Below are 14,265 nucleotides of genomic sequence, written 5' to 3'. Positions count from 1 at the left end.
TGGGAATGAGAGAGCCAGGTGAAGACATTTTTATCCCTGACCATCAGCACAGGTGGATCTCAGTGAGCAGCACAGCACCCAGAGTGGAGGCTTGAACCAAATACACTACATCCCACTTTATGTGCTCTGCAAGTGCTTTTTTAGTAGGGCAAGTGTGCTTGCAACAGTGAATCAGAGCAACAGTGGGCCCCTCCCCCAAAAGAATAATACCACCCCCCCACATACACCAAATCTCCTGACCGTAGAGTGCTAAAAAAGCTTCAGCTCTAGGGGAAATAGGATCCAGCCTCTTATATCAAGCAGACCAAAACACACCAAGTTAAAACTTGTCCAACAGTGGACAAGGTCCAAACACTACCCATTTAAGACAAGGTAAAACTCTTCAAAGGACTCATCTGAGGGAAAGAGCAGCCAAAACACAACATCAGAGTATACACAGCACACACCAGAGACATATCCTGAAGCACCAAGCCCTAAACGGTATATGACCTCTTCTTAATATAGCCATTTCTCTCAGGAACAGGAAACATGATAGGTCTTCCTAACACAGAGAAGACAGAGACCCAGAAAAATGCCAAGATGGAGAAATGCATCCCAAAAGAAAACAAGGACAGGTCACAGCAAGGGATCTAATCACAACAAATATAAGTAATATGACTAAACCAAAATTTAAAACATAATCATAAGGATACTAGCTGGCTAGAGAAAATCATAGAAGACACCAGGGAGTTCCTTAACACAGAGATAAAACACCTAAAAACTAGTCTGGCCAAAATAAAAAATGCTATAACCTAGATGCAAAACTGACTGGAGGTAATGACCACAAGGATGGAAGAAGCAGTGGAACGAATAACTAAGTAATAAGTAGAAAATAAAATTATGGAAAATAATGAAGCTGAAAAAAAGAGGGACATAAAACTATTGGATTACAAATGTAGACTTAAGGAACTCAGCAACTCCATATGGCGTAGTAACATTCATATCATAAGAGTCCCAGAAAAAGAAAAGGGAAAGGGGGAAGAAGGTTTATTTGAGCAAATTACAGCTAAAACTTCCCTAATCTGGGAGAGGAAAAGGACATCCAAATCCAGGAGGCACAGAGAACTCCCATGAAAAATTTTAAAAAGCAGGCCAACAACAAGACATATCATAGTAAAATATGCAAGATATAGAGATAAGGAAAGAATTCTGAAAGCAGCAAGGGAAAAGAAATCCCTAACCTTGTAAGGAATACAAATAGGGTTTCCAGCAGACCTATCCACAGAAACCTGGCAGGCCAGAAGGGAGTGGCATGATATACTTAATGTGCTAAAGAGGAAAAATATACACCCGAGGTGTGTATTATCCAGCAAGGCTGTCATTCAGAATAGAAAGAGAGATAAAGAAACACAAACAAACAAAACTAAAGGGGTTCATGACCACTAACCCAGTCCTGCAAGAAGCATTAAAGGAGACTCCTTGAGTAGGAAAGAAAGACCAAAAGCAACAGACTAGAAAGGAACATAGAAAATCACCAGAAACACCAAGTTTGCAGGTCTTACAGTGGCACTAAATTCATATCTGTCAATAATCTGAATGTAAATGAACTAAATGCTCCAATCAAAAGACATAAGGTACCAGAATGGATTAAAAAACAAGACCCATCTAGACGTTGCCTACAAGAGACTCATTTTAGACCTACAGACACCTACAGATTGAAAGTGAGTGGACGGAAAACCATTTATCATACTAATGGACATCAAAAGAAAGCTAGAGTAGCCACACTTATATTAGAAAAACTAGGTTTTAAACCAAGACTGTAACAAAAGATAAAGAAGCACAGTATATCATAATAAAGGGGTCTATCCAACAAGGAGATCTAACAATTGTAAATATTTATGCCCCAATTTGAAAGTACCCAAATATATAAAACAATTAATAACAAACATACAGAAAATCATTGATAATAGTACAATAATAGTAGGGGACTTTAATATGCCAATTACAACAATAAACAAATAATCTAAACAGCAAATCACCAAAGAAACAATGGCTTTGAATGACACACTGGACCATATGGACTTAATAGATATATTCAGGACATTTCATTCTAAAGTGGCAGAATATACATTCTTTTTTTTTGTCTTCTATTTTATTTAGTTTATTTTTGTTTTTTTAAATATAATTTTTTTTATCAAATTGGTTTCCATGCAACACCCAATGTTCATCCCAACAAGTGCCCTCCTCCATGCCTATCACCCACTTTCCCCTCTCCCCTACCCCCCACCAACTCTCAGTTTGTTCTCAGTCCTTAAAAGTCTCTTATGGTTTGCCTCCCTCCCTCTCTGTAACTTTTTTTCCCCTTCCCCTCCCCCATGGTCTTCTGCTAAGTTTCTCAAGATCCACATATGAGTAAAAACATATGGTATCTGTCTTTCTCTGCCTGACTTATTTCACTTAGCATAATACCCTCCAGTTCCATTAAACATTATTTTAGAGTACACATGGAACATTCTCCAGAGTAGATCACATACTGGGTCATAAATGAGGCCCCAACAAATACAAAAATACTGAAATCAGATCATGCATATTTATTTACCACAATGCTATGAAACTTGAAGTCAACTGCAAGGAAAAATTTGGAAAGATCACAAATATATGGAGGTTAAAGAACATCCTACTAAAGAATGAATGGATTAACCAGTAAAGTAAAGAAGAAAAAAATAATACATGGATGTAAATGAAAATGAAAACATGACAGCCCAAAACCGTCGGGGTGAAGCAAAGGCAGTCCTAACAGGAAAATGTATTGCAACACAGGCCTCCTTCAAGAAGGAAGAAAATTCTCAAATATACAACCTAACCTTACACCAAAAAGAGCTACAAAAGTAACAGCAAATGAAGCCTAAAGCCAGCAGAATAGGGAAATAATAAACATTAGAGCAGAAATAAATGGTATAGGAACAAAAAACTCAGTAGATTGGATCAATGAAACTAACAAGTGGTTATTTAAAAAAATAGTAAAATTGATAAACTCCATAGCCAGATTTGTCAAAAAGAAAAACAGAAAGGACTGAAAGAAATAAAATCATGTATGAGAGAAGACAGATCACAACCAACATCACAGAAATACAAACAATTAAAAGAGAATGTTATGAAAACTTGTATGCCAACAAATTGGGCAATCTGGAAGAAATGGGTAAATTCCTAGAAACATACAAATTACCAAAACTGAAAGAAGAAGAAATAGAAAATTTGAACAGACCCATAACCAGCAAAGAAATGGAATCAGTAATCAAAAATCTCCCAACAAACAAAGGTTCAGGGCCAGATGACTTTCCAGGAAATTCTACCAAACATTTAAAGAAAAGTTAATATCTATTCTTCTCAAACTGTTCTAAAAAAATAGAAATGAAAGAAAAACTTCCAAACTCATTCTCTGAGGCCAGCATTAACTTGATTTCAAAACCAGCTAAAGACCCCACTAAAGAGAATAATTATAAGCCAATATCCATGATGAACATGGATGCAAAAATTCTCAACAAGATACTAGCAAATTGAATCCAACAGTACATTTAAAGAATTATTCACCACAATCAAGTGGGATTTATTCTAAGGCTGCAAGGTGGTCCAATCTGCAAATCAATCATTGTGATGTACCACATTAATAAAAGAAAGGATAAGTACTATATGATCCTGTCAATAGATGCAGAAAAAAACATTTGACAAAATACAACATCCATTTCAGATAAAAAAACTCAACAAAATAGGGATTGAAGGAACATACCTCAACATCATAAAGGCCATATATGAAAGACCCACAGCTGATATCATCCTTGATGGGGAACAACTGAGGGCTTTTCCTCTAAGGTCAAGAATAAGACAGGGATGTCCACTCTCACCATTGTTATTTAACATAGTACTGGAAATCCTATCCTCAGCAATCAGGCAACAAAAATAAATAAAAGACATCCAAATCAGCAAGGAAGAAGTCAAACTTTCACTATTCACAGATGACATGATACTCTATGTAGAAAACCTGAAAAACTCCATCAAAAAATTGCTAGAACTGGTATCAAATTCAGCATAGTCATATGATACAAAATCAATGTACAGACATCTATTGCATTTCTGTATACCAATAATGAAGCAAAAGAAAAAGAAATCAAAGAATCAATCCCATTTATAATTGCACCAAAAACCATAAAATACCTAGGAATAAACCTAACCAAAGAGATAAAAGATCTGTATCCTGAAAACTATAAAACATTTATGGGGTTACCTGGGTGGCTCAGTTGGTTGAGCATTTGATCTTGGCTCAGGTCATGATCTCACAGTTCATGAGTTCGAGCCCCACGTTGGACTCACTTCTGTCAGCACAGAGCCTGCTTCAGATCCTCTGTACCCTTCTCTTTGCCCCTGCCCTACTTGCACTCTCTCTCTCTCTCTCAAAAATAAAAATAAACTTTTTTTTAAAAAAGAACCCTTATGAAAGAAATTGAAGAGGACACAAAGAAATGGAAAAACATTCCATGTTCATGGATGGAACATTCCATGTTCACCTTGTTAAAATGTCTATACTACCCAAAGCAATCTACACACTTGATGCAATTCCTATCAAAATACCATCAGTATTCTTCACAGAGTTGGAACAAACAATCTTAAAATTTGTATGGAACAATAAAAGACTCCAAATAGCAAAGCAATCCTGAAAAAGAAAAGAAAAGCTAGAAGTATCACTATCCCAGATGTCAAGCTACATTACAAAGCTGTAGTGATCAAGACAGTATGGTACTAGCACAAACACCGACACATAGATCAATGAAACAGAATAGAAAACCCAGAAATGTACCCACAGCTATATAGTCAACTCATCTTTGACAAAGCAGGAAAGAATACCCAATGGAACAAAAGACTGTCTCTTCTACAAATAGTGTTAGGAAAACTGAACAGCAACATGCAACAGGATGAAACTGACCACTTTCTTATACCATACACAAAAATAAATTAAAAATGGATGAAATACCTAAATGTGAGACAGGAAACCATCAGAATCCTCAAGGAGAACACAGGTGGCAACCTCTTTGACATCAGCCATAAACACTTCTTATTAGACACATTTCCTGAGGCAAAGGAAACAAAAGCAAAAATGAACTATTGGGACCTCATCAAGATAAAAAGCTTCCACACAGAAAAGGAAACACTCAACAAAAGTAAAAGACAACCTTTTAGTTGAAATGGGAGAAAATATTTGCAAATGTCATATCTGATAAAGGGTTAGTATCCAAATTCTATAAATAAGTTATCAAACTCAACAACCAAAAAACAAATAATCCAGTTAAAAAATGGGCAGAAGACATGAATAAAAGTTTTTCCAAAGAAGACAGATGGCTAACAGACAGATGAAAAAAGATGCTCAGTATCACTCATCATCAGGGAAATACAAATCAAAACCACAATGAGATACACCTCATACCTGTCAGAATGGCTAACGTTAACAACTCAGGCAACAACACATGTTGGCAAAAATGCAGAGAAAGAGGATCTCTTTTGCAGTGCTGGTGGGAATGCAAACTTGTGCAGCCACTCTAAAAAACAGTATGGAGGTTCCTCAAAAAATTAAAAATAGAACTACCCTATGCCTCAGCAATTATATAACTAGCTATTTACCCCAAGGATACAAAAGTACTGATTTGAAGTGATACATGCACCCTGTTTATAGCAACATTATCAACAGTAGCCAAATTATGGAAAGAGCCAAAATGTTCACAGACTGATGAATGGATAAAGAAGATGGGGTATATATATACAATGGAATATTACTCAGAGATAAAAAATAATGAAATATTTCTATTTGCAATGACATGAATGGAGTTAGAGATTATTATGCTAAAGCAAAATAAGTCAGTCAGAGAAAAACAAAAACCATATGATTTCACTCATATATGGAATTTAATAAACAAAACATGAACAGGGGGCACCTGGGTGGCTCAGTCAGTTAAGCGTCCGACTTCGGCTCAGGTCATGATCTCACGGTTTGTGGGTTCAAGCCCTGCATCAGGCTCTGTGCAGACAGCTCGGAGCCTGGAGCCTGCTTCAGATTCTGTGTCTCCTTCTCTCTCTGCCCCTCCCCCACTTGTGCTCTGTCTCTTTCTGTCTATCAAAAACAAATAAATGTAAAAAAAAATCAAAGAAAAAAACAACAGATGAACAGAGTTGGGAAAAAAAGAGAGGCAAACCAGGAAACAGACTTTTAACTATAGAGAACAAACTGATGGTTACTGGAGGGGAGGTGAGCAGGGGTATGGGTGAAATAGGTGATGGGGACTAAAGAGTATGCAAGTGATGAATAACTAAATTCTGCATCTGAAACTAAATTTACAATGTGTATTAACTGGAATTTAAATTTAAAACTTAAAGAAAAAACCCATAATAATAATGGAATATTTTATTTCTCTCAGTTCAAGACATTAAGTACTGAGAAGAACTGAACAACACAATTGCTAAGATATAAAGAACTCTTTCCCACCAATATATTAACCCAACAATAAAAGTACACCTCTTAAACATGGAATATTCAATATTAGGCCACAAAGAAAACTTAAACGCACTATTTAAAAATAGAAATAATAGAAATAGTGCTCTTGCATGCACATATAATATCAGTAAATATTGCCAAATCTCTCTGTTGTTATTGTTTTGTTGGAAATTAATAACAGACACACTATTAAATAACTCTTGGATAAAAGGAGATGACTACAAAATGAAATTGTAGAACTGTTAGAAAATGATGATAAGTAAACTAGATGTATAAGGATCTGTATTAATTACATGAGTGCTCCCAGGAAAATCAGTGAAGAAAACAAAAAATGTATAAGGAACTGTTTTGAAAGGCATAAGCATAAATTAATGATTAAGAAAATAGGAAATTAGTACAATAGATAAATAAGTAAGTAAGTAACCTATTATTTTGAAAGAACAAAGTAGGAAACTACTAACCAACCTATTTTTTTTTTTTTAGGAAAAGTCTTATTTTTTATTGTAAGTAAAATAAAAATTTTAACATGAAAACAAACATAGGCAAAAGACTCAATGATGTAACTCTTGGGTTAAATTTTTTTAAATGATTTTCTTTGTTGTTGTTTAATAAACTAACATCTGCTCATTGTAAAACATTTTTTTTTTAATCTCACGGAGCTTATATTCTACTGTGTGGAGACATATAATAAACATAATAAGTAAATTACATTAGAAGGTCATGTGTGTGACAGGGAGAGAAATAAAGCAGCAAAGAGTGAGAGGAAGCTCTGAGGAGTTTTGTAATTTTAAACCAGGAGGATCTCTCCAAAGAGATGAAATTTGAACAGCCATGAAGGAGACAAGGGAATGAACCGGGAAGTTGTTGGGGAAAAGTGTCACAGACTGAGGGAACAGCAAGAGCAAATGTCCTTCATTGAGAGCAGTCTGGCATGCATAAAGAACAGCAAAAGTGCTTGGGCTGGCTAGAACAGATTAATGGAACTGGAGGTTAGTAGTCGAGCGTTAATAAGAACCCAATCATGTAGGGCCTTGTAGGCTGTTGTAAACTCTTTGGTATTTTTTTTCCCATTTTTTTATATGAAATTTATTGACAAATTGGTTTCCATACAACACCCAGTGCTCATCCCAAAAGGTGCCCTCCTCAATACCCATCACCCACCCTCACCTCCCTCCCACCCCCCATCAACCCTCAGTTTGTTCTCAGTTTTTAACAGTCTCTTATGCTTTGGCTCTCTCCCACTCTAACCTGTTTTTTTTTTTCCTTCCCCTCCCCCATGGGTTCCTGTTAAGTTTCTCAGGGTCCACATAAGAGTGAAACCATATGGTATCTGTCTTTCTCTGTATGGCTTATTTCACTTAGCATCACACTCTCCAGTTCCATCCACGTTGCTACAAAAGGCCATATTTCATTTTTTCTCATTGCCACGTAGAATTCCATTGTGTATATAAACCACAATTTCTTTATCCATTCATCAGTTGATGGACATTTAGGCTCTTTCCATAATTTGGATATTGTTGAGAGTGCTGCTATGAACATTGGGGTACAAGTGGCCCTATGCATCAGTACTCCTGTATCCTTTGGATAAATCCCTAGCAGTGCTATTGCTGGGTCATAGGGTAGGTCTATTTTTAATTTTCTGAGGAACCTCCACACTGCTTTCCAGAGCGGCTGCACCAATTTGCATTCCCACCAACAGTGCAAGAGGGTTCCCGTTTCTCCACATCCTCTCCAGCATCTATAGTCTCCTGATTTGTTCATTTTGGCCACTCTGACTGGCGTGAGGTGATACCTGAGTGTGGTTTTGATTTGTATTTCCCTGATAAGGAGCGACGCTGAACATCTTTTCATGTGCCTGTTGGCCATCCGGATGTCTTCTTTAGACAAGTGTCTATTCATGTTTTCTGCCCATTTCTTCACTGGGTTATTTGTTTTTCGGGTGTGGAGTTTGGTGAGCTCTTTATAGATTTTGGATACTAGCCCTTTGTCCGATATGTCATTTGCGAATATCTTTTCCCATTCCGTTGGTTGCCTTTTAGTTTTGTTGGTTGTTTCCTTTGCTGTGCAGAAGCTTTTTATCTTCATAAGGTCCCAGTAATTCACTTTTGCTTTTAATTCCCTTGCCTTTGGGGATGTGTCGAGTAAGAGATTGCTACAGCTGAGGTCAGAGAGGTCTTTTTCTGCTTTCTCCTCTAAGGTTTTGATGGTTTCCTGTCTCACATTCAGGTCCTTTATCCATTTTGAGTTTATTTTTGTGAATGGTGTGAGAAAGTGGTCTAGTTTCAACCTTCTGCATGTTGCTGTCCAGTTCTCCCAGCACCATTTGTTAAAGAGACTGTCTTTTTTCCATTGGATGTTCTTTCCTGCTTTGTCAAAGATGAGTTGGCCATACGTTTGTGGGTCTAGTTCTGGGGTTTCTATTCTATTCCATTGGTCTATGTGTCTGTTTTTGTGCCAATACCATGCTGTCTTGATGATGACAGCTTTGTAGTAGAGGCTAAAGTCTGGGATTGTGATGCCTCCTGCTTTGGTCTTCTTCTTCAAAATTCCTTTGGCTATTCGGGGCCTTTTGTGGTTCCATATGAATTTTAGGATTGCTTGTTCTAGTTTCGAGAAGAATGCTGGTGCAATTTTGATTGGGATTGTATTGAATGTGTAGATAGCTTTGGGTAGTATTGACATTTTGACAATATTTATTTTTCCAATCCATGAGCAGGGAATGTCTTTCCATTTCTTTAAATCTTCTTCAATTTCCTTCATAAGCTTTCTATAGTTTTCAGCATACAGATCCTTTACATCTTTGGTTAGATTTATTCCTAGGTATTTTATGCTTCTTGGTGCAATTGTGAATGGGATCAGTTTCTTTATTTGCCTTTCTGTTGCTTCATTGTTAGTGTATAAGAATGCAACTGATTTCTGTACATTGATTTTGTATCCTGCAACTTTGCTGAATTCTTGTATCAGTTCTAGCAGACTTTTGGTGGAGTCTATCGGATTTTCCATGTATAATATCATGTCATCTGCAAAAAGCGAAAGCTTGACTTCATCTTTGCCAATTTTGATGCCTTTGATTTCCTTTTGTTGTCTGATTGCTGATGCTAGAACTTCCAGCACTATGTTAAACAGCAGCGGTGAGAGTGGGCATCCTTGTCGTGTTCCTGATCTCAGGGAAAAAGCTCTCAGTTTTTCCCCGTTGAGGATGATGTTAGCTGTGGGCTTTTCATAAATGGCTTTTATGATCTTTAAGTATGTTCCTTCTAAACCGACTTTCTCAAGGGTTTTTATTAAGAAAGGGTGCTGGATTTTGTCAAAGGCCTTTTCTGCATCGATTGACAGGATCATATGGTTCTTCTCTTTTTTTTTGTTAATGTGATGTATCACGTTGATTGATTTGCAAATGTTGAACCAGCCCTGCATCCCAGGAATGAATCCCACTTGATCATGGTGAATAATTCTTTTTATATGCCGTTGAATTCGATTTGCTAGTATCTTATTGAGAATTTTTGCATCCATAGTCATCAGGGATATTGGTCTGTAGTTCTCTTTTTTTACTGGGTCTCTGTCTGGTTTAGGAATCAAAGTAATACTGGCTTCATAGAATGAGTCTGGAAGTTTTCCTTCCCTTTCTATGTTTTGGAATAGCTTGAGAAGGATAGGTATTATCTCTGCTTTAAAAATCTGGTAGAACTCCCCTGGGAAGCCATCTGGTCCTGGACTCTTATTTGTTGGGAGATTTTTGATAACCGATTCAATTTCTTCGCTGGATATGGGTCTGTTCAAGCTTTCTATTTCCTCCTGATTGAGTTTTGGAAGCGTGTGGGTGTTCAGGAATTTGTCCATTTCTTCCAGGTTGTCCAATTTGTTGGCATATAATTTTTCATAGTATTCCCTGATAATTGTTTGTATCTCTGAGGGATTGGTTGTAATAATTCCATTTTCATTCATGATTTTATCTATTTGGGTCATTTCCCTTTTCTTTTTGAGAAGCCTGGCTAGAGGTTTGTCAATTTTGTTTATTTTTTCAAAAAACCAACTCTTGGTTTCGTTGATCTGCTCTACAGTTTTTTTTAGATTCTATATTGTTTATTTCTGCTCTGATCTTTATTATTTCTCTTCTTCTGCTGGGTTTAGGCTGCCTTTGCTGTTCTGCTTCTAGTTCCTTTAGGTGTGCTGTTAGATTTTGTATTTGGGATTTTTCTTGTTTCTTGAGATAGGCCTGGATTGCAATGTATTTTCCTCTCAGGACTGCCTTCGCTGCGTCCCAAAGCGTTTGGATTGTTGTATTTTCGTTTTCGTTTGTTTCCATATATTTTTTAATTTCTTCTCTAATTGCCTGGTTGACCCATTCATTCGTTAGTAGGGTGTTCTTTAACCTCCATGCCTTTGGAGGTTTTCCAGACTTTTTTCTGTGGTTGATTTCAAGCTTCATAGCATTGTGGTCTGAAAGTATGCATGGTATAATTTCAATTCTTGTAAACTTATGAAGGGCTGTTTTGTGACCCAGTATATGATCTATCTTGGAGAATGTTCCATGTGCACTCGAGAAGAAAGTATATTCTGTTGCTTTGGGATGCAGAGTTCTAAATATATCTGTCAAGTCCATCTGATCCAATGTCTCATTCAGGGCCCTTGTTTCTTTATTGACCGTGTGTCTACATGATCTGTCCATTTCTGTAAGTGGGGTGTTAAAGTCCCCTGAAATTACCACATTGTTATCAATAAGGTTGCTTATGTTTATGAGTAATTGTTTTATATATTTGGGGGCTCCAGTATTCGGCGCATAGACATTTATAATTGTTAGCTCTTCCTGATGGATAGACCCTGTAACTATTATATAATGTCCTTCTTCATCTCTTGTTATAGCCTTTAATTTAAAGTCTAGTTTGTCTGATATAAGTATGGCTACTCCAGCTTTCTTTTGGCTTCCAGTCGCATGATAAATAGTTCTCCATCCCCTCACTCTCAATCTAAAGGTGTCCTCAGGTCTAAAATGAGTCTCTTGTAGACAGCAAATAGATGGGTCTTGTTTTTTTATCCATTCTGATACCTTATGTCTTTTGGTTGGCGCATTTAATCCATTTACATTCAGTGTTATTATAGAACGATATGGGTTTAGAGTCATTGTGATGTCTGTTTTATGCTTGTAGTGATGTCTCTGGGACTTTGTCTCACAGGGTCCCCCTTAGGATCTCTTGTAGGGCTGGTTTAGTGGTGACAAATTCCTTCAGTTTTTGTTTGTTTGGGAAGACCTTTATCTCTCCTTCTATTCTAAATGACAGACTTGCTGGATGAAGGATTCTCGGCTGCATATTTTTTCTGTCTAGCACCCTGAAAATCTCGTGCCAATTCTTTCTGGCCTGCCAAGTTTCAAAAGAGAGATCAGTCACGAGTCTTATAGGTCTCCCTTTATATGAGGGCACGTTTACCCCTTGCTGCTTTCAGAATTTTCTCTTTATCCTTGTATTTTGCCAGTTTCACTATGATATGTCGTGCAGAAGATCGATTCAAGTTACGTCTGAAGGGAGTTCTGTGTGCCTCTTGGATTTCAATGCCTTTTTCCTTCCCCAGTTCAGGGAAGTTCTCAGCTATTATTTCTTCAAGTACCCCTTCAGCACCTTTCCCTCTCTCTTCCTCCTCTGGGATACCAATTATGCGTATATTATTTCTTTTTAGTGTATCACTTAGTTCTCTAATTTTCCCCTCATACTCCTGGATTTTTTTATCTCTCTTTTACTCAGCTTCCTCTTTTTCCATAACTTTATCTTCTAGTTCACCTATTCTCTCCTCTGCCTCTTCAAGCCGAGCTGTGGTGGTTTCCATTTTGTTATGCATTTCGTTTAAAGCGTTTTTCAGCTCCTCGTGACTGTTCCTTAGTCCCTTGATCTCTGTACCAAGAGATTCTCTGCTGTCCTGTATACTGTTTTCAAGCCCAGCGATTAATTTTATGACTATTATTCTAAATTCACTTTCTGTTATATTATTTAAATCCTTTTTGATCAGCTCATTAGCTGTTGTTATTTCCTGGAGATTCTTCTGAGGGGAATTCTTCTGCTTGGTCATTTTGGATAGTCCCTAGAGTGGTGAGGACCTGCAGGGCACTTCCCCTGTGCTGGGGTGTATAACTGGAGTTGGTGGGCGGGGCCGCAGTCAGACCTGATGTCTGCCCCCAGCCCACCGCTGGGGCCACAGTCAGACTGGTGTGTGCCTTCTCTTCCCCTCTCCTAGGGGTGGGATTCACTGTGGGGTGGTGTGGCCCGTCTGGGCTACTTGCACACTGCCAGGCTTGTGATGCTGGGGATCTGGCGTATTAGCTGGGGTGGGTAGGCAAGGTGCACAGGGGCAGGAGGGGCAGGCTTAGCTCGCTTCTCCTTAGGTGATCCTCTTCAGGAGGGGCCCTGTGGCAGCGGGAGGGAGTCAGATCCGCTGCCGGAGGTTTGGCTCCGCAGAAGCACAGAGTTGGGTGTTTGCGCGGAGCAAGCAAGTTCCCTGGCAGGAACTGGTTCTCTTTGGGATTTTGGCTGGAGGATGGGCGGGGGAGATGGCGCTGGCGAGCGCCTTTGTTCCCCACCAAACTGAGCTCTGTCATCAGGGGGCTCAGCAGCTCTCCCTCCCTTTGTCCTCCAGCCTTCTCGCTTTCCGAGCAGAGCTGTTAACTTATGACCTCCCAGACGCTAAGTCGCGCTTGCTGTCGGAACACAGTCCGTCAGGCCCCTCCGCTTTTGCAAGCCAGACTCGGGGGCTCTGCTTGGCCGGCGAGCCGCCCCTCCGCCCCGGCTCCCTCCCGCCAGTCCGTGGAGCGCGCACCGCCTCGCCGCCCTTCCTACCCTCTTCCGTGGGCCTCTCGTCTGCGTTTGGCTCCAGCGACTTCGTTCTGCTAATCCTCTGGCGGTTTTCTGGGTTATTTAGGCAGGTGTAGGTGGAATCTAAGTGATCAGCAGGACGCGCGGTGAGCCCAGCGTCCTCCTAAGCCGCCATCTTGCCGCTTCCCCCCCAACCTAATTGTTTAAAAGGTAAGACAGGTATAGGTGAGAAAGCACAAATGCACAAAATAAGAAACAACAATGGACAAAAGATATAAACAGCTTGTTGACAGAAGGCATTCAGATGATCCTTAAATATATGAAAAGATGCTAAAGCTTATTTATAACAATAGAAACACAAATTAAAACTGTACTGAGATATCATTTCTCACCATCAGTTTGGTGAAATTCTGAAAGTTTGAGAAAAGACTTTGTTGACAAGGCTGTGGAGAAGAGGCATTCACACACTTTTTGGTGGGAAAACAAAATGATACAGCCTCGGTGGAGGGAACTTGGGGTTCATCATTATTACCTCTACCTGTTTTGTTCATGCTTTTTCCCAGTGCCTGAAGTAGATCCTGGCAGATAGTAGCATTCAATAATTATTGTTGAAAAAATAGAATAACTTGATCTCCTCTTTCACATACATTAGGTCATATAATCTCTAGATAGTCTTGTGATTATGGAAGGCAAATATAAATATAATCAAGCTCATATCAACTAAGAAAATGGTTTCTTTTAGTGTTACCAAAGTCATGCAATTAGAAAATGGCAGATATAAAACTAAACCCAGACTTTTTGGCCCTAAATGTAGTGACTGATCACCTCACAGAAACAAGAAGCACAGAATGTGTGAGAATTTACACAGAGGGATTGGAAAGAAGTCACAGACCGTGGCCCTTCTAATCCTACCTCAGGCCCCAGAAGAACATTATGGCCATGAAAGTG

Source organism: Felis catus, chromosome C1 (genome assembly GCF_018350175.1).
Source record: "Felis catus isolate Fca126 chromosome C1, F.catus_Fca126_mat1.0, whole genome shotgun sequence".
Lineage (NCBI taxonomy): Eukaryota > Metazoa > Chordata > Mammalia > Carnivora > Felidae > Felis > Felis catus.
The sequence above is the reverse complement of the archived record's forward strand: the minus strand, read 5'-3'. Positions refer to the sequence as shown.